Source organism: Oncorhynchus clarkii, chromosome 20 (assembly GCF_045791955.1).
Source record: "Oncorhynchus clarkii lewisi isolate Uvic-CL-2024 chromosome 20, UVic_Ocla_1.0, whole genome shotgun sequence".
Classification (NCBI taxonomy): Eukaryota; Metazoa; Chordata; class Actinopteri; order Salmoniformes; family Salmonidae; genus Oncorhynchus; species Oncorhynchus clarkii.
The window spans coordinates 18,215,005-18,237,539 of record NC_092166.1 but is presented as its reverse complement, the minus strand read 5'-3'; positions in this window follow the sequence as shown (position 1 = coordinate 18,237,539).

Below are 22,535 nucleotides of genomic sequence, written 5' to 3'. Positions count from 1 at the left end.
AAAGGTGTGGAGTCTGTCTGAAATGACTGGCCTTTTGTCCTGTCTGAATAGCTGCAATTTTCCTTTTCAATCATCCCTCCACCACATTCAGAAAATGCCCATACAAAGTCCTGCTATCATTCCTTCTGCAACGCCAGATGAATACTGATCAATAGTCGTATTCTCCCGTTCTGATTCTGATGAAAGCCATTGACGGCCAAAATGTCATGATTTTAGCTTGAATTCGATTTTTGTAAAGCATCAAGATTTTAATTGTGAGTGAGAGTTGCGCCTATTCCTTTCAAATGCTCTTATGTCTCATGTTGGTTAAGCACCTTCTACTCTCCACTCTTTAGCTCTGCCCATTCCTCAAGTTCCCCTATTAAATGCTTAGACGGGAGTAACAGACCATTCTATCATTTCCTCTTCTGTTAACTAAGATTATGAGGGACGGCTCATTGTGTCTTTATTGAGGGGAGAAGAAGTTGACCCCTGGGGTCACACACTCAGGCTCACAGAGGGAGATGTTACATCACGTCTGTGTCCCAAATGATGCCCTATTTCCAAAATAGTGCAGTATTTTTGACCAGAACTCTATGGGCCCTGGTCAAAAGTAGTTCACTTTTTTGGGAATAGGGTGACATTTGTGACACTACAGGCTCACAGATGGAGGTATTACATCATGTTTACCTAGGCTGGGAGGGCTGAGGCTCATCTCATCCCTGACCATATGTGCCAGTGTCCAGAGAGAACGACCTTGATCTTGACTGCTGACATTTCCCTTCCCCAGGGTCAGATATGAGCGGCGCCTCAGAACTCACATAAGATTAAGAGCAGTAGCATCCGCTAGAGCCAAGCCCATTGGCTGACCTATGACCTTTGAGTGAACATTCTCCCACAAGGGGAGAAAATCTAGGAGGGGAGAGACACAACTGCATCTCTCTAACACCGGATATAAAATCATCTTTGGCTATGTTGGAAATGGTAGTGTAGTATATAGGGAATTGGGTAATATTTCTGACACAGACAGTCTGTGTTGTTTAGCTTTATTCCTCCTGTTTTGTTATCTTAGTGTCTGTCCCCTTTACCACACGACACACAGTCAATGCTACTGTGTTACCACCAAACAGAGAGGGGATTCAGAATCTCAAGGTCAAGATCAACTGCCTCGCAGTTGACAGAATGTCCATTCTGTCTACTTGTTGCTCAACTCGCTCCCCTAAAGGTGAGCACACTGAATCCATCCATCCAATTATCCTGGAGAAGACTTATTAATTCCAACAGATTCTTTCCTTCACTCATCCATTCTTCCTCTCCATGGTAACGGAATTTCGCTGAGGCTCAGATTTATTTTAAAATGTATACCCCCAAAGTTTAACATAACCACACAACTCTATGAACACAGACTACTTTTGAAGGTCCAATGTAGCTGTTTCGATCTTAATATAAAATAATATCTGAGTATATGTACATTACACCCAGAAAAGGCACTACAGAAGGTAGTGTGTACGGCCCAGTACATCACCGGGGCCAAGCTTCCTACCATCCAGGATCTCTATACCAGGCGGTGTCAGAGGAAGGTCTTAAAAATTGTCAAAGACTCCTGTCACCCTGGTCACCCTCTCTGCTACCGCACGGCAAGCGGTACCGGAGTGCCAAGTCTAGGCTCCAAGAGGATTCTATACAGCTTCTACCCCCAAGTCATAAGACTCCTGAACAGCTAATCAAATGGCTACCCAGACTATTTGTATTGCCCTCCCCCCTACGCTGCTGCTACTCTCTGTTATTATCTATGCATAGCCACTTTAATAACTCTACCTACATGTACCACCACATATTGACACATTGACTCTGTACCGGTACCCCCTGTATGTAGCCCCGCTATTGTTATTTACTGCTTCTCTTTAATTATTTGTTATTTTCTCTTGCTTTTTGAGGGATTTTGTTAAGACTGCATTGTTGGTTAAGAGCTTATAAGTAAGTATTTCACTGTAAGGTTGTATTTGGCGCATGTGACAAATACAATTTGATTTGATTTATTTTAATTTAATATGGTCTAAAATAAAATAGCTGTCACGTTCTGACCATAGTTATTTTGTGTTTTCTTTGTTTTAGTGTTGGTCAGGACGTGAACTGAGTGAGCATTCTATGTTGTGTGTCTAGTTTTCCCGTTTCTATGTATGGCCTGATATGGTTCTCAATCAGAGGCAGGTGTTAGTCATTGTCTCTGATTGGGAACCATATTTAGGTATCCTGTTTTGTGTTGGGTTTTTGTGGGTTGTTGTCTTCTGTCTTCTTTGTTGTTGTTTTGTATTTTGTAGTGTTCACGTTTACCGTCTTTATTAAACATGAGGAACACTAACCACGCTGCGCTTTGGTCCTCTCCTTCGTCCACAGAAGAAAGCCGTTACAATAGCTTCTTAGCAAAGGGCAATTTCTCAAGCAAGAATTTTGCTCGGACTGTCTGGGAGTGGTCTGATTGGAGAGGGGAAAACTGAAAACTAGCTGTTATTGGCAGAGAGGTTTGGAACTCTCTTTCTTATTGGTCTATTAACTAATTTACTGTATGGTGATGTCACCATGGAAGGCCAAAACTCCATCCCACCAAAACAGGCTGACATTTTTAAACAGCTCTTACACTAAAAGGGCATCATTTTCACAATTGCACAGTATTATTCCAACCTCATAGTTTGGACATATATATAAAACACAGGCAAATCACGTTTTTCGATTCCACTGGGCCTTTTACAAAAACACATTTACAGGAAGAACAAATTTTCCATCTGCACTGTTATTCCAGGAAATATATATTTTTCAAAATAGTCGTTGTGCATAGAGTTGTATGGATTTGTTAAACTTTGGAATCAATGGTTTTTGTTTGGTATACATTTTAAAGTGAAAAATCGGAGTCTGCGTAATTCTGTTACCATGGAATTGCCCTTCTTTTGATGAGTTTTAACATTGTTTCTTCAGCCAGGTGTGATAAGGCAAATTTGACCTCGACACACACACACACACACACACACACACACACACCTAGACAATGTCCCTGCAATCTCCTTTAAGGTGGTGGGGTGAATGTGAAAGTGTGGATAATCGCCCGTCCTCAAGCCCCCCAATTGGCTAGGGGTCAGGAGGATTCCTGGTTGCCCTCTGCATTATTACCTGGTCACTCTTTGATGTCCTGATCCACGGCTGTGTCCCTGATTTGAATATTTAGCCGCTAGAGGATTAAAATATTTTTTCGGGTCCCAGGAGGACAATGTGGGGTCTATTGCAACATCACAAATGTCAATCACTCACTTTAGTGTTTGTTCTCATAAACACTGGAACTAGAACATTGAAACCTGAACCCATAATAACAATTAAAGTAGATGTTATGTAATGATTGGCTTGTGTCTGACTGGGAGATATTCAAGGGAGTCAATGTTATTGGTTCCTTCAAGTTCCCCAACTGAAGTCTGGGTTAGGAGTTCACAGCAACTTTTAACAAGATGGCTACCAAAACAACACCTAGTCTGTGTATCGTTAAACTGAACATCCCTTGGCAGTGTATCCGGTAACACTTTATTTGGATAGTCCCAAGTAGATTGTAGATCATTTGTAAATGTTCAGTAGATGTTCAATTACTATCAACAACATTTCAACTAACTATCCACTAACCCTAACCCTTAAAGCTCAGACACACCGGAAGGATTGTCAAACGTTTGCCTGACAGTACTAGTATTAGTTTTTTTCTGCTCTTTTGCCCACCAGTATTTCTACTTGCACGCCCTTATCTGCACATCTATCACTCCAGTGTTAATTGCTAAATTATAATTACTTAGCCACTATGGCCTATTTATTGCCTTAAATCCTTACTTCATTTGAACACACTGTGTACAGATTTTTCTATTGTGTTATTATTGACTGTACATTTGTGTATCCCATGTGTAACTCTGTGTTGTTGTTTGTGTCGCACTGCTTTTGCTTTATTTGGCCAGGTTGCAGTTGTAAATGAAAACGTGTTCTCAACTGGCACACCTTGTTAAATAAAGGTAAAAATATTTATTTTTTAAAATGACAGCGAAAACATGTTTTTAAGAAATTTTAGCACATTTATTGAAAATGAAATACAGATATCTAATTTACATACAGTTGAAATCGGAAGTTTACATACACTTAAGTTGGAGTCATTAAAACTTGTTTTTCAACCACTCTACACATTTCTTGTAAACAAACTATAGTTTTGGCAAGTCGGTTAGAACATCTACTTTATGCATGACACAAGTCATTTTTCCAACAATTGTTTACAGACAGATTATTTCACTTATCATTCACTGTATCACAATTCCAGTGGGTCAGAAGTTTACATACACTGAGTTGACTGTGTCTTTAAACAGCTTTAAAATTATGTCATGGCTTTAGAGGCTTCTGATAGGCTAATTGATATCATTTGAGTCTATTGGATGTGTACCTGTGGATGTATTTCAAGGCTTACCTTTAAACTCAGTGCCTCTTTGCTTGACGTCATAGGAAAATCTAAGGAAATCAGCCAAGAACTCAGGAAAAAAATGGTAGACTTCCACAAGTTTGGTTCATCCTTGGGAGCAATTTCCAAATGCCTGAAGGTACCACGTTCGTCTGTACAAACGATAGTATGCAAGTATAAACACCATGGGACCACGCAGCCGTCAAACCGCTCAGGAAGGAGATGCGTTCTGTCTCCTAGAGGTTAACGTATTTTGGTGCGAAAAGTGCAAATCAATTCCAGAACAACAGCAAAGGGCCATGTGAAGATGCTGGAGGAAACAGGTACAAAAGTATCTATATCCACAGTAAAACAAGTCCTATATCAACATAACCATAATGGCTGCTCAGCAAGGAAGAAGCCACTGCTCCAAAACTGGTTTGCAACTGCACATGGGGACAAAGATCATACTTTTTGGAGAAATGTCCTCTGGTCTGATGAAACAAAACTAGAACTGTTTGACCATAATGACCATCGTTATGTTTGGAGGAAAAAGCGGGAGGCTTGCAAGCCAAAGAACACCATCCCAACCGTGAAGCACGGGGATGGCAGCACCGTGTCGTGAGGGTGCTTTGCTGCAGGAGTGACTGGTGCACTTCACAAAATAGATGGCATCATGAGGTAGGAAAATTATGTGGATATATTGAAGCAACATCTCAAGACATCAGTCAGGAAGTTAAAGCTTGGTCGCAAATGGGTCTTCCAGATGGACAATGACCCCAAGCATACTTCCAAAGTTGTGGCAAAATGGCTTAAGGACAACAAAGTCAAGGTATTGGAGTGGCCATCACAAAGCCCTGACTTCATTTCCATAGACAATTTGTGGGCCCAGAACTGAAAAAGCGTGCGCGAACAATGAAGCCTACAAACCTGACTCGGTTACACCAGCTCTGTCAGGAGGAATGGGCCAACATTCACCCAACTTATTGTGGGGAAAATTGTGGAAGGCTACCTACAACGTTTGACCCAGGTTAAACAATTTAATGGTAATGCTACCAAATACGAATTGAGTGTATGTTAACTTCTGACCCACTGGGAATGGGATGAAATAAATAAAAGCTGAAATAATCATTCTCTCTACCATTATTCTGACATTTCACATTCTTAAAATAAAGTGGTGATCCTAACTGATCTAAAACAGGTCATTTTTACTTAGTTTAAATGTATTTGGCTAAGGTGTATGTAAACTTCCAACTTCAACTGTAAGTATTCACACCCCTGAGTCAATACATGTTAGAATCACATTTGGCAGAGATTACAGCTCTGAGTCTTTCTCGGTATGTCTCTAAAAGCTTTGCACACCTGGATTCTTTCAAAAATTCTTCAAGCTCTGTCAAGTTGGTTGTTGATCATTGCTAGACAGCCATTTTCAAGTATTACCATAGATTTTAAAGCTGATTTACTGTAATGTTATGGGTATGCTTGTAACTGTTAAAGACTGGGCAGTTTTTCAGAATAAAAAAATAAACAGAATGGAGCTAAGCACAGGCAAAATCCTAGAGGAAGACCTGGTTCAGTCTGCTTTCCACCAGACACTGGGAGATGAATTCACCTTTCATCAAGACAATAATACACATTGGTATTGCTTACCAAGACGACATTGAACGTTCCTGATTGGCCTAGTTACAGTTTTGACTATGCTTGAAAATATGCCACTACTGTGCTTGAAAATATGGAGAGTGGTACTCAGTAATGTGTTGTATTGTATTTGGCCCAAACATAACACTTTGTATTCAGACAAAAAGTGAATTGCTTTGCACATTTTTTTGCATTATTATTTTAGTGCCTTCTTGCAAACAGGATGCATGTTTTGGAATATTTGTTATTGTGCACAGGCTTCCTTTTCACTCTGTTCAATTAGGTTAGTATTGTGGAGTAACTACAGTGTTGTTGATCCATCCTCAGTTTTCTCCTATTACAGCCATTAACTGTTTTAAAGTCACCATTGGCCTTCAAAGTCACCATGGTGAAATCCATGAGCGGTTTCCTTCCTCTCCAGCAACTGAGTTAGGAAGGACGCCTGTATCTTTGTAGTGACTGGGTGTATTGATACACCATCCAAATTGTAATTAATAACTTCACCATGCTCAAAGGGATATTCAATGTCTGCTTTTTTTATTTTTACCCATCTGTCAATAGGTGACCTTCTCTGCGATGCATTTTAAAAACCTTCCTGGTCTTTGTGGTTGAATCTGTGTTTGAAATTCACTGCTCGACTGATGGAGCTTGCAGATACTTGCATGTGTGGGGGACAGTGCTGTGGTAGTTATTCAAAAAACCCTCACAGCTGTAATCGCTGCCAAAGGTAATTCCAACATTTTTGGCTCAGGGGGTTGAATACTTATCAAATCAAGATATATTAGTGTTTTGACATTAGAGTATTTTGTGGAGATCGTTGACAAAAAAACTTTCATCTCACTTTGTAACACAACCAAATGTGGAAAAAGTCAAGGGGTGTGAGTTCTTTCTGAAGGCTCTGTATATGTCCCCATAGTATGTTATACCGAGTGCCCGACTGAAAGGGAATGTACAGTTATGAATATAACTACTGTTCCCTGAAGGAGGAGCAGGTTATTACATCATTTGGCCCTGCGTCGCCAGGGGGTTTGGGTTCAAAGAAGAGCAGTATTGAATTGAGGATATTAATGGAGCCCCGGTGCTATAGCCAGGAAGGCGGGGTTTCCGAGGGCGGGCTCTTCATTCATTGGAAATGTGGGTGTGTTTCTAGTTTTTTTCCAGGTGAATGTGATTGGTCGTTGACTCCCCATTTTATGTCATACCTCGTTCCCCCCTTCGGGGAACAGTAGTTATACTCATATTTGTACGTTTTCAAGAAATCCAGAGAATCCCCTATTCAGGATTGCAACTTTCAGACACTCAGAGAACCCTTAGTTTCTGAAAAAGACAGCACACTTGAAATGATAGCTGCTTGCATGTTAAACAATCATCATTTAAATTGTGAGCTGCTGTTTTTGTCAACTTGATTAGGGACAACATCTGGCACAATCACAGGCAGCCACCACACATTATTTGTCAAAATAAACCATTATAAACACAACCGATGACCTCCCTGCACTGCAATCAGTGCAGATTCTAGGTTTTAGAATACTCGATGTTAGAACATACTCAGTAACTGCTGTATGTGTGGCGGGAAAACATGACTGTGATAATGAAATACAGTGGTGATTGAAAAGCTGAAGGTCTTGTGCTGTGTCCCTCCATAGCTGAAGAGGCCTGGGTTAAGTCTCAATTGGCACCCTATTCCCTATATGGTGCACTACTTTTGGCCAAAGCACTATGGGCCTCTGGTCAAAAGTAGAGCTCTATGTAGGGAATAGAGTACCATTTGGGACACAAGCCCTGAAGTTGCAGTAAAGCCTATCATTTCCTCCATGGGGGTTCTGTTGCGGTCATCTGATGATTGATAACCAGGCAGCAGATGTTTCAGTAAGCAGACCATTGATGACAGTCCTTGAAGGAGGAGCACGATGATTCGGGTTCATCACCATCACACACCATCTACTGCACAACCACAAGCACATACACACAAGCAGACACACACAAGCACACACACACAAGCACCATCTCGCCATCCATCACAGCAGTAAATAAGAGGCCTCGTTCTCAGGCCTTTCACAGAAACACATAGAACCGGTGATGATTCATTAAATTATAAGAAATAGATGATTAGAGACACTGATCTTACAATCTTTTACGTCCAGGGGCATGGATGATTGCGTGTAATTGTGGACGACAACAAGACTCATTACATGTATTTTTTATGGAGTGAGGATGGTTCTACATCATGTATGTACGTCTGGGTCTTTGATTCAATCTCAAGATACCATATGAACTTGAAGCACAGATCGCTGCTGGAATTAAATGAAGCGAAATGGCTTAAAAAACGCACATGGAATAATTTTTTAGATAATGACATTGCATATGTAAAACTGCAACCTGATGGGAAAAGTTGCACTCATAAGCGCGCAGAGAGGATGGAGAGAGAGAGCCCAGGGAACTGGCAGTGTATTGTTGTTGTGCGTTTTTTCTTACCCACAGTCAGTTTGAGCTTCAGAAGCCTGTCTGCAGGGTAGAAAAGCATTCAGCTCTGAACGATTTGAGAAACAATGCAATCGTCCTGAATGTAAATGGGTTCAATGCATGGAATAAAGATTGAACAGTCGGAACACAGTCACATATAGTATTCGTTAGTTCAGAAAGCTTTCTCTCTCTCACTCTTCTTTCTCTCTCAGATTTCAGATTTGTTTTGCCCTCATGAAAATGGTATTAGCCCCGACAAAAATGTTCATTAATTATAATCCACATTTTCTGTTGCTGCGGGATTATTTTCCTGCTGTAGCAAACTGGCTCAAATTAAAATCCTGCATCTGTAGCTAGCATTTATTTTCTCTGTTTCTCATTGGGGACAGTGTTCAGACCATCTAGGGAGAGAGGGGGAAAAGTTCACTATCTGCTTAACCAAATGTGCGCGTGTCACATTCTGCCTAACCAAGTCTGACATCAAAAAGTCTCCTTCTTCAATGCAACCTTAACAGTAAATAACAGAATAATCAAATGTGGACTGGTGAAGACTTCCAGACGCCTCCCCATGTCTAAACCCTGTGCAAGTGTCTGACATGTGGGGCCTGGCCCGGCCACCCTATAACCAGATGGACATTTATAACTTTTGAGGAGGAATTCCATACCCAAATGTAGGATACAATGCCTCTGGGAGCAAATCCCACCCCAATATCGATTTCTCGTTGGTTTAACGTAATTTCATTGAAATTACATTGATTCAACATTGATTCAACCAGTGTGTGCCCAGTGGGACTTGTATTATCAGTCCATATTCTGTTGCTATTACATCTGATTAAGACTTTAGAATATTAGAAGAGTATACTAATGAACTTTAGAATGTTAGAAAGTGAACAAATGGACTTTAGAATGTTAAAGTATACTAATGGACTTTAGAATGTTAAAGTATACTAATGGACTTTAGAATGTTAAAGTATACTAATGGACTTTAGAATGTTAGAAAGTGAACAAATGGACTTTAGAATGTTAAAGTATACTAATGGACTTTAGAATGTTAAAGTATACCAATGGACTTTAGAATGTTAAAGTATACTAATGGACTTTCGAATGTTAAAGTGAACAAATGGACTTTAGAATGTTAAAGTATACTAATGGACTTTAGAATGTTAAAGTATACTAATGGACTTTAGAATGTTAAAGTATACTAATGGATTTTAGAATGTTAGAAAGTGAACAAATGGACTTTAGAATGTTAGAAAGTGAGCAAATGGACTTTATAATGTTAGAAAGTGAGCAAATGGACTTTAGAATGTTAAAGTATACTAATGGACTTTAGAATGTTAAAGTATACTAATGGACTTTAGAATGGTAAAGTATACTAATGGACTTTAGAAAGTGAGCAAATGGACTTTAGAATGTTAAAGTATACTAATGGACTTTAGAATGTTAGAAAGTGAACAAATGGACTTTAGAATGTTAGAAAGTGAGCAAATGGACTTTAGAATGTTAAAGTATACTAATGGACTTTAGAATGTTAAAGTATACTAATGGACTTTAGAATGGTAAAGTATACTAATGGACTTTAGAATGTTAGAAAGTATTCTAATGGTCTTTAGAATGTTATAGTATTCTAATGGTCTTTAGAATGTTAGAAAGTATACTAATGGACTTTAGAATGTTAGAAAGTATACTAATGGACTTTAGAAAGTAAACTCACACTCCTTGACGTGCCAACAGGTGCATGGAGAGAAAGGTATACTGTACTAAATAAAAAAGATAACTCCACCACTCCAGCAGTGTGCTAGAGATTTTCTTATTTTTATTGACGTTAGTATGTTACCCAGCATTTCATCCATAATTTACAGTAATAACCAGCTTGTTAATAACAAATAGCTATTGATTCCTATGTTGAGCATCTTAGTTTCTCTTTTGTCTTGCAATTATACTGCATTCTTGGTGGTCCATTTGGTTGGTTTGTTAATTGCCTTGCAGGGAGATAAGGGAAGACATTTCATCCAAACAAGTTAATTAGCCAGGAGATTGCATCAGTGCAAATGAGGATAATGAAATTAACACTGTCCTAAAGTAACTGATTAGCAATTAAGCTATTAGAATTGAACAAATGGCATTGTTTTATGGTTTGTTTGTTTTATAGCCCTTGCCTTCAGTCAATTACAAACGTGCCCTCTTTGGCCTCATGGGTGGAATATTATTCATATTTTCCATAATTTGATAATGAATAAAGAGTTTTTTTACGACAAAAATCCGGTGTTTTTATGTCACAGTTTTGTTATATTTCAGTCTTCTGTGATGTGTATAAAGGGTAATATTGGGATGCAAACTCAAATTTGAACACGTTTCAACTCTGTATCTGACATGGTACAGGTGTCTTCTTTTTTTAAGCCCACAACCATGTGTGTGAGGTGTATACTTTTGTTTCAAAGTAAATTTGTTTAAGACTACCAAGAAACACTCTGTGTGACCCTGATTTAGACCACTGCAGTAAAAGGTTTATGTTGTGCAATATTGCAATACGTGCGAAGACTACAGTACTACGATGTGTTTTTACTGTAGCACACATACCAAAGTTTTTAGGACACAGTATTTCACCAGGAATAAGAAAGGAAGTACAATATGGAAATCATCTTCTCAATAGATACAATCTTGACTCTGTGTACATACAACATTAAATCTTCCTGCATCTGAGAGAAAACTATTTACAATTATTGTATAAGTTAAGGGTTACTTTTCAGGAGGTTTCTTGTTCCATTCGTTGCTGTTCGTGAAATGTGTATATATTTTAAACCTAGCAGAGAAATGTGTATACTTTAAATGACACGGATCCATTAATTCTGAGATGCTCCACATTCCATTGTTATCTTCGTTTTCGCACAGAATAATTGAGATCAGCAGTATAACATGGCTTGTACTCAAAAACACCATACAGATATGGCAAAAATATATGTATGGTGTGCGTCTCTACTGGGTCCACCTGGTCCTTTCTCTGAGAGGGGAGGCCCAGGCAGGCCCTGTATGCCTGATGGATGGAGGGCTGAAGGGTTTATAGTCATTGTGACAGAGGAACTACACGTCTAGTTTATCTCCTCCACCAACCTTCTTCACACACACACACACACACACACACACACACACACACACACACACACACAGCCAGATAATATAATTAACCCACAGTTCTTTGTTTCTCTCCACCACTGCCCAGCCCCTGTATCAGCGCAGAACAACCATTTGAAAGGGGATCTCTCATTTCCGTCCTTAACAATGGGCTGATAGTGTGATCATGTGCCTAAGTGACGGATTCAATCCAGCTTGGTAAAATAGAAAGGCGATGAAGTGGCAGCATCATTAGCTATTATGGCTTCATTTAGTCCCACAAAATGGTTTTCATCAGTGGCAAACAGTCTCTGATGGAAAGTATTTGTGAGAATGTATAAGGCATCATGTTTGAAGTGTTTGAATGGGCACACAAACAATCAAGCTTAAGACAAAATGATGGTCTGTATAAAAAAATAATTGGATTGAGAAAATACTGCTTGGAGTGGTTGTGAACTGAAATAGCAACGTGTTTTCACACAATAACACTAAACGCGCATGCACTAGGGATAGCAAGTCAAGCTCATAATGTTGAGCAATAGTCCCCTTTGACTGCCTTGGATGGTGGCAGTAGTGTTTGGCCAGCCTATGCTGCATGATGTCATAGCTCAAGGACTCAATGTCATTACTGGAACACTGAGTCACCTTTGCCCGAGCACGAGATGTCGCAGAAGGACCCATCACTTGTCATATTGTATTAGAAGAATACTCCAAATACAGCCAAGCTGTTAGACTTTGAATCACATTTATGCGACGATGTCAAATGAATGAGCTCACGCTGTGTGAGCTAACCCCAATTACAGCAAATGTAAAAGTAAAGGACTTTGCAAAAACAGAATAATTACATTGAAAAAACTTGTGCAAACTTTCCTGGTTTTCAAGGTCTATATTGGAGGCTTTTTAGTAACTTCAGGACAAGCTGTACTTTGTGATTAATGACTCTACTTTGTGAGGCTCTCTATGGAACAAATAACCACCATAGCAAGAGGCAAGCAGTCTACAGTAAATGCTGTGAATTGTGCTTCACAGGGCTGAAAGTGAACCAGGGGTCCCAAGAGGTTTGCCTAATGGGAATAGGATGGTAAGGTCACAACATAGAGTAGACATGAATTGCAGTATGTATTATGTGTATGACAGCTACTCTGCTTTGTATTGTAGGTCCATTGTGATCCACTCAATGAAACATCATCTTAGGAGCCTGAAAAGATTTGGCTCAGTCATGACCATACACTGAGATGCACCTGAGCCCAGGGAGGCCTATCTCTCTGAACGAAAGTAGGTGTTCGCATCTATTGAAATACAGAGAAGTCATTTTGGATCTGGTTAAGCATGTGTGTATGGGGTAGATGAGGTAGTATAGAGCCCAACATTGGATGTGTCATTATACCCATAAAACCTTGCGGTCAAACAGGGAAATGGTTCCAATAGTTTTTCCTCCATACATTTTTCCCATAGTGAATTTTAGAAACACTTAAAATAAGGGCTGTGTTTCGTGTAGGCTTATCCTACGTTTTAATAACCATGTAAATCTCTCTCGGACATGGTGACTTGTATTAATATATTCGGCTCTATTTATTCTCAGATTAAAAAATTTAAATCAGCATAAAATCCCTGCAATCTCCTGCACGTAATCTGTAGCTGGCATACATTTAAATACATTATTAATCCAGAGATTCTTACCTTTGACTCGATTTGGCAGTCTTGTCCAGTTCATCATGGTTTTTGTAGTTCTTTGTGATTGCCACATAAGCAGCTAATTAGCATTTCATTTGTTGAGGACAAATACAGGCAAATATTTTGATAAAAGTCACCTTGTCCGAAAGGGATTGACATGGTTATCAAAACGCCACGCCAGAGAAAGCCTACACAAAACACTGCCCTTATTTGAAGTGTTTCTAAAATCACCTATGGGAAATATTTATGGTGGAAAAACTATTGGAACCATTTCCCTTTTTTGACCGCTAGGTTTTATGGCTATTATGACTCATTCTGTCATTCTGTATACTGTCTGACTGGAATAGAGAAACTAAGGGAGGCTGTTTGACACTTCCCCACCTGTAGTGCTGTGCATGGACTCTCATCCAACCGCTGCATAAAAACCTCATCTGAATCCTGCTGCAGCCAAGGCCCATTTGATTAGGTCTGCACCAGCGTCCCAAATGGCACCCTATTCCCTATTTAGTGCACTACTTTTGATCAGGGTCCATAGGCTTCTGGTCAAAAGAAGTGCACTACCTGTATGTTGGGATCAGAGTGCCATTTGGGGGTGCAGACGAGTTGCTGATCCCCCCCCCCCCCCCGTGACAGAACATCAGTTTAATGTCCCTCTTTCATTTTGTCCATCAAATCAAATGCTATTTGTCACATAATTGGTAAACAACAGGTGTAGACTTACAGTGAAATGCTTACTTACAGGACTTTCCCAACAACGCAGAGATATAGAAAATAGAGAGATAAGAGAAAAGTAAAAACACAATAATACAAAGTAATACTAAATACACAATGAGTAACGATAGCTTGGCTATATACACAGAGTACCGAAGTCGATGTACAGGGGTACAAGGTAATTGAATTAGATACAAAAGTATGTGGACACCCCTTCAAATTAGTGGATTTGGCTATTTCAACCACACCCATTGCTGAAAGGTGTATAAAATCGAGCACACAGCCATGCAATCTCCATAGACAAACATTGGCAGTAGAATGGCCTGACTATAGACAAATCTGGGTTTGGTGGATGGCAGGACAACCTGCTACCTGCCCGAATGCATAGTGCCAACTGTACAGATTGATGGAGGAAATTTAATTGTCTGGGGCTGTTTTTCATGGTCATGGTTCATGGTCCATACAGAAATGGTTTATTGAGATCGGTGTGGAAGAACTTGACTGGCCTGCAGAGAGCCCTGACCTCCCCAACAAACACCTTTGGGATGAATTGGAACGCCGACTGTGAGCCAGGCCTAATCGCCCAACATCAGTGCCCGACCTCACTAATGCTCTTGTGGCCGAACGGAAGCAAGTGCCCGCAGCAATGTTCCAACATCTAGTGGAAAGCCTTCCCAGAAGAGCGGAGGCTGTTATAGCAGCAAAGGGGGGACCAACTCCATATTAATGCCCATGATTTTGGAATGAGATGTTTGACGAGCAGGTGCCCACATACTTTTGTGTATGTACATATAGGTTGGGATAAAGTGACAGAGGGCAAACAGTAGCAGCAGCCACGGAATCGTGGCTGAATGACGACATGGATATTCAGCTAGCGGGAAATACGCTGCACCGGCAAGATAGAACACTCCAGTAAGACGAGGGAGGGCGGTCTGTGCATAAATTTAAACAACATCTAGTGAACGAAATCTAAGGAAGTCTCCAGTTTTTGCTCGCCTGAAGTAGAGTATATTGTGATAAATTGCAGGCCACACTACTTGCCTAGAGAGTTTTCAACTATACTTTTCGTGGCTGTTTATTTACCACCACAGACAGATGCTGGCACTAAGTCCACACTCAGTCAGCTATATAAGGAAATAAGAAAACAGGAAACCACTCACCCGCTCCTAGTGGCTGGAGACTTTAATGCAGGGAAACTGAAATCAGTTCTACCAAATTTCTATCAACATGTTAAATGTGCAACCAGAGGGAAAACATTTCTAGATCACCTGTACTCCACACAAAGATGCGTACTAAGCTCTCCCTCGCCCTCCATTTGGTAAATCCGACCACAACTCTATCCTCCTGACTCCTGCTTACAAGCTAAAAATTAAAGCAGGAAGCACCAGTGACTCGGTCTATAAAAAAGTGGTCAGATGAAGCAGATGCTAAACTACAGGACTTTTTTGCTATCACAGACTAGAACATGTTCCGGGATTCTTGCGATGGCATTGAGGACACCACATCAGTCACTGGCTTTATCAATAAGTGCATCGAGGACGTCGTCCCCACAGTGACTGTACGTACATACCCCAACCAGAAGCCATGGATTACAGGCAACATTCACACTGAGCTAAAGGGTAGAGCTGCAGCTTTCAAGGTGTGGGACTCGAACCAGGAGGCTTACAAGAAATCCTGCTATGCTCTGCGACAAACCATCAAACAGGCAAAGCATCAATACAGGACTAAGATTTAATCATACTACACCGACTCTGATGCTCGTCTCATGTGGCAGGGCTTACAAACTATTACAGACTACAAAGGAAAGCACAGCCGCCAGTTCAGTGACACATGTGGCTTCAAGGGCTGAGGCATAGCAAACTGTGTACAGACTACACGAAAGCCGACGTGAGTAAGACCTTTAAACAGGTCAACATATACAAGGCTGCGGGAACAATGGTGGCCCTCTTGAAGCAGACGAATATGTCCGTAAACACACCGGCCATAACCAGCCTGACCAGTTGCCCAGTGACACGAGCTAAGTCACTTTTATGCTCGCTTCAAGGCAAGCAACCCTGAGGCATGCATGAGAGCATCAGCTGTTCCGGGCGACTGTGTGATCACGCTCTCCGTAGCCGACGTGAGTAAGACCTTTAAACAGGTCAACATATACAAGGCTGCGGGGCCAGACGGATAACCAGGACGTGTGCTCCGGGCATGTGCTGACCAATTGGAAGGTGTCTTCACTGACATTTTCAACTTGTCCCTGATTGAGTCTGTAATACCAACATGTTTCAAGCAGACCACCATAGTCCCTGTGCCCAAGAACACAAAGACAACCTGCCTAAATAACTACAGACCTGTAGCACTCACGTCCGTAGCCATGAAGTGCTTTGAAAGGTTGGTAATGACTCACATCAACACCATTATCCCAGAAACCCTAGACCCACTCCAATTTGCATACCGCCCAAACAGATCCACAGATGGTGCAATCTCTATTGCACTCCACACTGCCCTTTCACACCTGGACAAAAGGAACACCTATGTGAGAATGCTATTCATTGACTACAGCTCAGCGTTCAACACCATAGTACCCTCAAAGCTCATCACTAAGCTAAGGATCCTGGGACTAAACACCTCCCTCTGCAAGGCTCTAAATATTGTCAAAGACCCCAGCCACCCCAGTCATAGACTATTCTCTCTACTACCGCATGGCAAGTGGTACCGGAGTGCCAAGTCTAGGACAAAAAAGGCATCTCAACAGTTTTTACCCCCAAGCCATAAAACTCCTGAACATGTAATCAAATGGTTACCCAGACTATTTGCATTGTGTGCCCCCCCAACCCCTCTTTTTACGCTAATGCTACTCTCTGTTAATCATATATGCATTGTCACATTGACTATACATTAATGTACATACTACCTCAATTGAGTCGACCAACCAGTGCTCCCACACATTGGCTAACCGGGCTATCTGCATTGTGTCCCGCCACCCACCACCTGCCAACCCCTCTTTTACACTACTGCTACTCTCTGTTCATCATATATGCATAGTCACTTTAACCATATCTACATGTACATACTACCTCAATCAGCCTGACTAACCGGTGTTTCCTGTAGTTCACAATCATCATGCAACAGAATGCACAGTAGGAGGCTGATGGAATCAGTGTGGTTGAACATTAAATTGCAGTAAGAGAAAACACTCAAATAGAATTTGCTAGAAATATAATAATAATAATATAATATTCCATTTAGCAGACGCTTATCTGCATTGTGTCCCGCCCCCCACCACCTGCCAACCCCTCTTTTACACTACTGATACTCTCTGTTCATCATAAATGCATAGTCACTTTAACCATATCTACATGTACATACTACCTCAATCAGCCTAAGTGGTGTCTGTATGTAGCCTCGCTACTTTATATAGCCTGTCTTTTTACTGTTGTTTTATTTCTTTACTTACCTATTATTCACCTAATACCTTTTTTGCACTATTGGTTAGAGCCTGTAAGTAAGCATTTCACTGTAAGGTCTACTACACCTGTTGTATTCGGTGCACGTGACAAATACACTTTGATTTGATGTGATGAGTCAGAAAAGTTAGTGCAAAAATGGTCCATGCAGATAGTCCAGGTAGCTATTTGGTTAACTATTTAGCAGTCTTATGGCTTGGGGATAGAAGCTGTTTAGGGTCCTGTTGGTTCCAGACTTGATGCATCGGTACCACTTGCCATGAGGTAGCAGAGAGAACAGACTATGACTTGGGTGGCGGGAGTCTTCGACAATTTTTATGGCCGTCCTCTGACACCGCCTGGTATAGAGGTCCTGGATGGCAGGGAGCTCTGCCTCAGTGGTGTACTGGGCCGAACACACTACCCTTTGTTTTTTTTAAATGAGAACACATTCTCATTTACAGCAACAACCTGGGGAATAGTTACAGGGGAGAGGAGGGAAACGAATGAGTCAATTAGTAGCGCCTTGTGGTCAGATGCCAAGCAATTGCCATACGAAGCGAGGATGCAGCCTGTTAAAATGCTTTCAATGGTGCAGCAGTAGAACCTTTTGAGGATCTGAGGGCCCACGTGGCCATGCCAAATCTTTTCAGCCACCTGAGGGGGAAGAGGCGTTGTCCTGCCCTCTTCCTAACTGTGTTGGTGTGTTTGGACCATTATAGATCCTTAGTGATGTGGACACAGAGGAACTTGAAGCTCTCGACCCGCTCCACTACAGCTATGGCAATGAAAATGAGGGACTGCTCGGCCCACTGTTTCCTGTAGTTCACGATCATCATGCAACAGAATGCACAGTAGGAGGCTGATGGAATCAGTGTGGTTGAACATTAAATTGCAGTAAGAGAAAACACTGAAATAGAATTTGCTAGAAATATAATAATAATATTCCATTTAGCAGACACTCAAAAGCAGCTTACAGTGGTGTGTGACATGCATTTAGAAATCTAGAAAAGATACCGCAGATTCCCCATTTAAGATGCAAAGTGTTTCTGTTACTGTTAAATGCTAGAATACAATCCCTTTTGTGAGCCTGACATGTTGATAGTGTGTGTTTCCATGACAACAGCTACCTTCCATGGTCTGGAATAGGAATATTGACAGAAGGTTATGGGTTGAAGGCGTTGACTCTTACTCTCCCTGGGTGTAAATAAGACAAATAGTAAGGTACTTGGCAAGAATACATGTAATATATTCTCTACCCTGTCATAAGGCTCCATGCCCATGGCTGGTTTACCTTGAGATGAAAAAGATAATGATCAAAGTATTTTAATTGCTCTCTCTTTTCCCAGATCCAAGCATATGGCACATTGATGCTGCAGTTAATGTGGGCTCCCAGGCGAGAGATGTCTTCTGAATGCTCCGTACACACTAACTAATGAACACGTCTGTGATAGATTACAGCGAGTGAACTCTCAAGGGGTTGATAAAGAAAGACTTACTTAAATAGGACACACTGTGTCTAGTTCTACTATCTATCCATCTACCTCAATATACCCATTGACTGAATGCATGGGATTCCCCTTTAGAGATATGATGCAAGGTCAAATCATGGCAAAAGATCTATGTGATGTACAGTTACAACAAAGTTAAAGCATACTGTAATGGAGGCAGACAAACATGAACTGTCTTTTTGTCTCTTACAAAAAAGAAAGCTTTGAGTCCTCCAGTGAGAATGATGACAGCAGAGTCGAGCATCATGATTGTGAGAATGATGAAGGTTCCAGATTGTCTGATGTACAGCCGAGAGCCCAGCCTGTACGGCCTCTCTGTGATGTGCAATCTGTTACCTGGGTTTGCCCTTCACACACTGGAAGACACAGAGTAACACTGTTTGATGCTGCAGGTTTTCGACCTTTCATTTTCAAGAAGCATATTTCCCGACGCTTCACAACACAAAGGCTAAATCGGATGAAACACAGGAGTTAGTATGGCGACATGGATGGGTTGATTCGTTCCTATTGTTTATGAAAAGGCGTGGAGGCCCAAATTAGCTTGATGCTAATTCAGAAGACAAGCTGATAATTTATCCCATGCAGCAAACTAAACCAATGGCTTCTTTCACATGGTTCCACATGGCAATACACCAAGCCATAACATTAGCTGACTAATTGCCTCATGAATTCCAGTCTGGGTGAGTGAGTGTAGCCACAGTGTAATGCCTAGTGACAAAGCTGATTTAAACCATTAAAGAGGCACTAGGACTCTAATGAACAAGCTCAACAAGTGATGATTCATTTGTATGACACTGGCCATTTTCACACCTCCTCCAATTCAGGCATGAACCTTAGCATCAGGCAGTGTTATGACTGACCACCAAGTTAGAATTTTGTCACCCAACTCGCTTTTACTCTATGCTTGCGTGTACCACATGCTGTGTGGCTGTGTAGGGTAAACCTCTGAGTTGTCGCTAGTTGGGACTGACATTCAGACGCGGGTGTATTGAAATTCAGCTTTAGAAGCACTGCTGTGGGAAGAGATGCATTTCCCTCCACCAAACCCCACCCCAGCTATCATGATAACCCTACCCCATCTCCCATGTTGGCCAGTCAATAGTGGGTGAGTCATGGCCCATTTTAGTTTGTTGAAGATCAAATGTCTCTCACATTGGAATCAATTAGTACATGGGGCAGTGGCTATTTTTTTAAGACTTTAATTAATAAATAAATACATTTTGTTGAATCAATTTAATAGGATCTCTACGGTATCGCCAATGTCTTCTTTTCCACACAGTCAATTTGAACTGTGATCTAGTGCCAACTGTAGCAATTAGCCACACAACAAAAATACTGTAATGCTAGAACTCGATTCAGACACTGCTCTTCAACAATTTGCTACATTATTTTACATGTTTTTTTAGTGTTCATTAAATAAATGTGTAGCCCTGATGAACTGGTTCCTTTGTATTTAAAATTGCAGTTAGTTGATTTCAAACTGCATTGCAGTTAAACAGATTATGCAAATGTTTAGTGCTGCTGCCTTTATTTTAATACCTGGAATAAAGTGAGCATTTACTGCTATGGTCAGAGTGGATCTAAGTTGTTTATGTGCTCCTTTGTACATTACATTATCATAGCATAGTGCTCCGCTGCCTCTTACTCTAACTAATCCTAAAGACTAATCCTGTTGTAAACCATTAGTATTTTAAAGATGCACTGCGCAGAAATCGATCCGCCATTTCCTGGTTGCTAAAATTAGAATAGTTTGCCTAATTTCGGTGTATGTGAAAAAACAGGCAAACTATTGTGTAGAGAATCATTGTACCATCTAAACTGCTGTGAAATATACTTTCCACAACTAAAAAAGATAGTATTTTCAGCCGTTAGAAGCTGGTGTACAAAAGGAAAAGACTACAAAAAAAACATGAGAATGACAGATCTATAACCCATTGCTATGTGAATTGGTTGGGTAACCCAAAAAGATACATACTGCAGCTTTAACTCTTATATCTGTTGGTCTGACATGACGTGGTTGTTTTATAAATTCTTACTACTTTCAAGTGATGGTGGTTTTATGCTAAACCAGGCCACAAGTTCTCTGTTTCATTCCTGCATGGCTGCCTGCATGTGATTTCTTCCAATCGAAGATGTGGATCTAACCAATCTCCTTGGTTAGATATCAAAGAACACTATTTATCATTCAGATGTTTTCCCCGCAGAGCTGGTGATGCTTGTCACATTATAATTTATTTATGTATTTATTTATTCATAACACTTATTCATAGCACTTTACTGCTAGTTATATGTACATACAGTTGAAGTTGGAAGTTTACATACACCTTAGCCAAATGCATTTAAACTCAGTTTTTCACCATTCCTGACAATCCTAGTAGAAATTCCCTGTCTTAGGTCAGGTAGGATCACCACTTTATTTTAAGAATGTGAAATGAGAGTGATTTATTTCAGCTTTTATTTCTTTCATCACATTCCCAGTGGGTCAGCAGTTTACATACACTCAATTAGTATTTGGTAGCGTTGCCTTAAACAATTTAAACTTTGGTCAAATGTTTCAGTTAGCCTTCCACAAGCTTCCCACAATAATTTGGGGGAATTTTGGCCCATTCCTCCTGACAGAGCTGGTGTACCTGAGTCAGGTTTGCAGGCCTCCTTGCTCGCACATGCTTTTTCAGTTCTGCCCACAAATTTTCTATAGGATTGAGGTCAGGGCTTTGTGATGGCCACTCCAATACCTTGACTTTGTTGTCCTTAAGCCATTTGGCCGCAACTTTGGAAGTATGCTTGTGGTCATTGTCCATTTGGAAGACCCATTTGCGACCAAGCTTTAACTTCCTGATTGATGTCTTGAGATGTTGCTTCAATATATCCACATCATTTTCCTGCTTCATGAAGCCATCTATTTTGTGAAGTGCACCAGTCCCTCCTGCAGCAAAGCACCCCCACAACAGGATGCTGCCACCCCCGTGCTTCACAGTTGGGATGGTGTTCTTTGGCTTGCAAGCATCCCCCTTTTTCATCCAAACATAACGATGGTCATTATGGCCAAACAGTTCTATTTTGTTTCATCAGACCAGAGGACATTTCTCCAAAAAGTATGATCTTTGTCCCCATGTGCAGTTGCAAACAGTAGTCTGGCTTTTTTATGGCGGTTTTGGAGCAGTGGCTTCTTCCTTGCTGAGTGGCCTTTCAGCTTAAGTCGATATAGGACTCATTTTACTGTGGATATAGATATTTTTGTACCTGTTTCCTTCAGCATCTTCACAAGGTCCTTTGCTGTTGTTCGGGGATTGATTTGCACTTTTTGCACCAAAGTATGTTAATCTCTAGGAGACAAAACTCATCTCCTTCCTGAGCGGTATGACGGCTGCGTGGTCCCATGGTGTTTATACTTGCGTACTATTGTTTGTACAGATGAACGTGGCACCCTTCAGACTTGTGGAGGTCTACAATTTGATGGCTGGCGGATTTCTTTAGATTTTCCCATGATGTCAATCAAAGAGGCACTGAGTTTGAAGCTAGGCCTTGAAATACATCCAAAGGTACACCTCCAATAGACTCAAA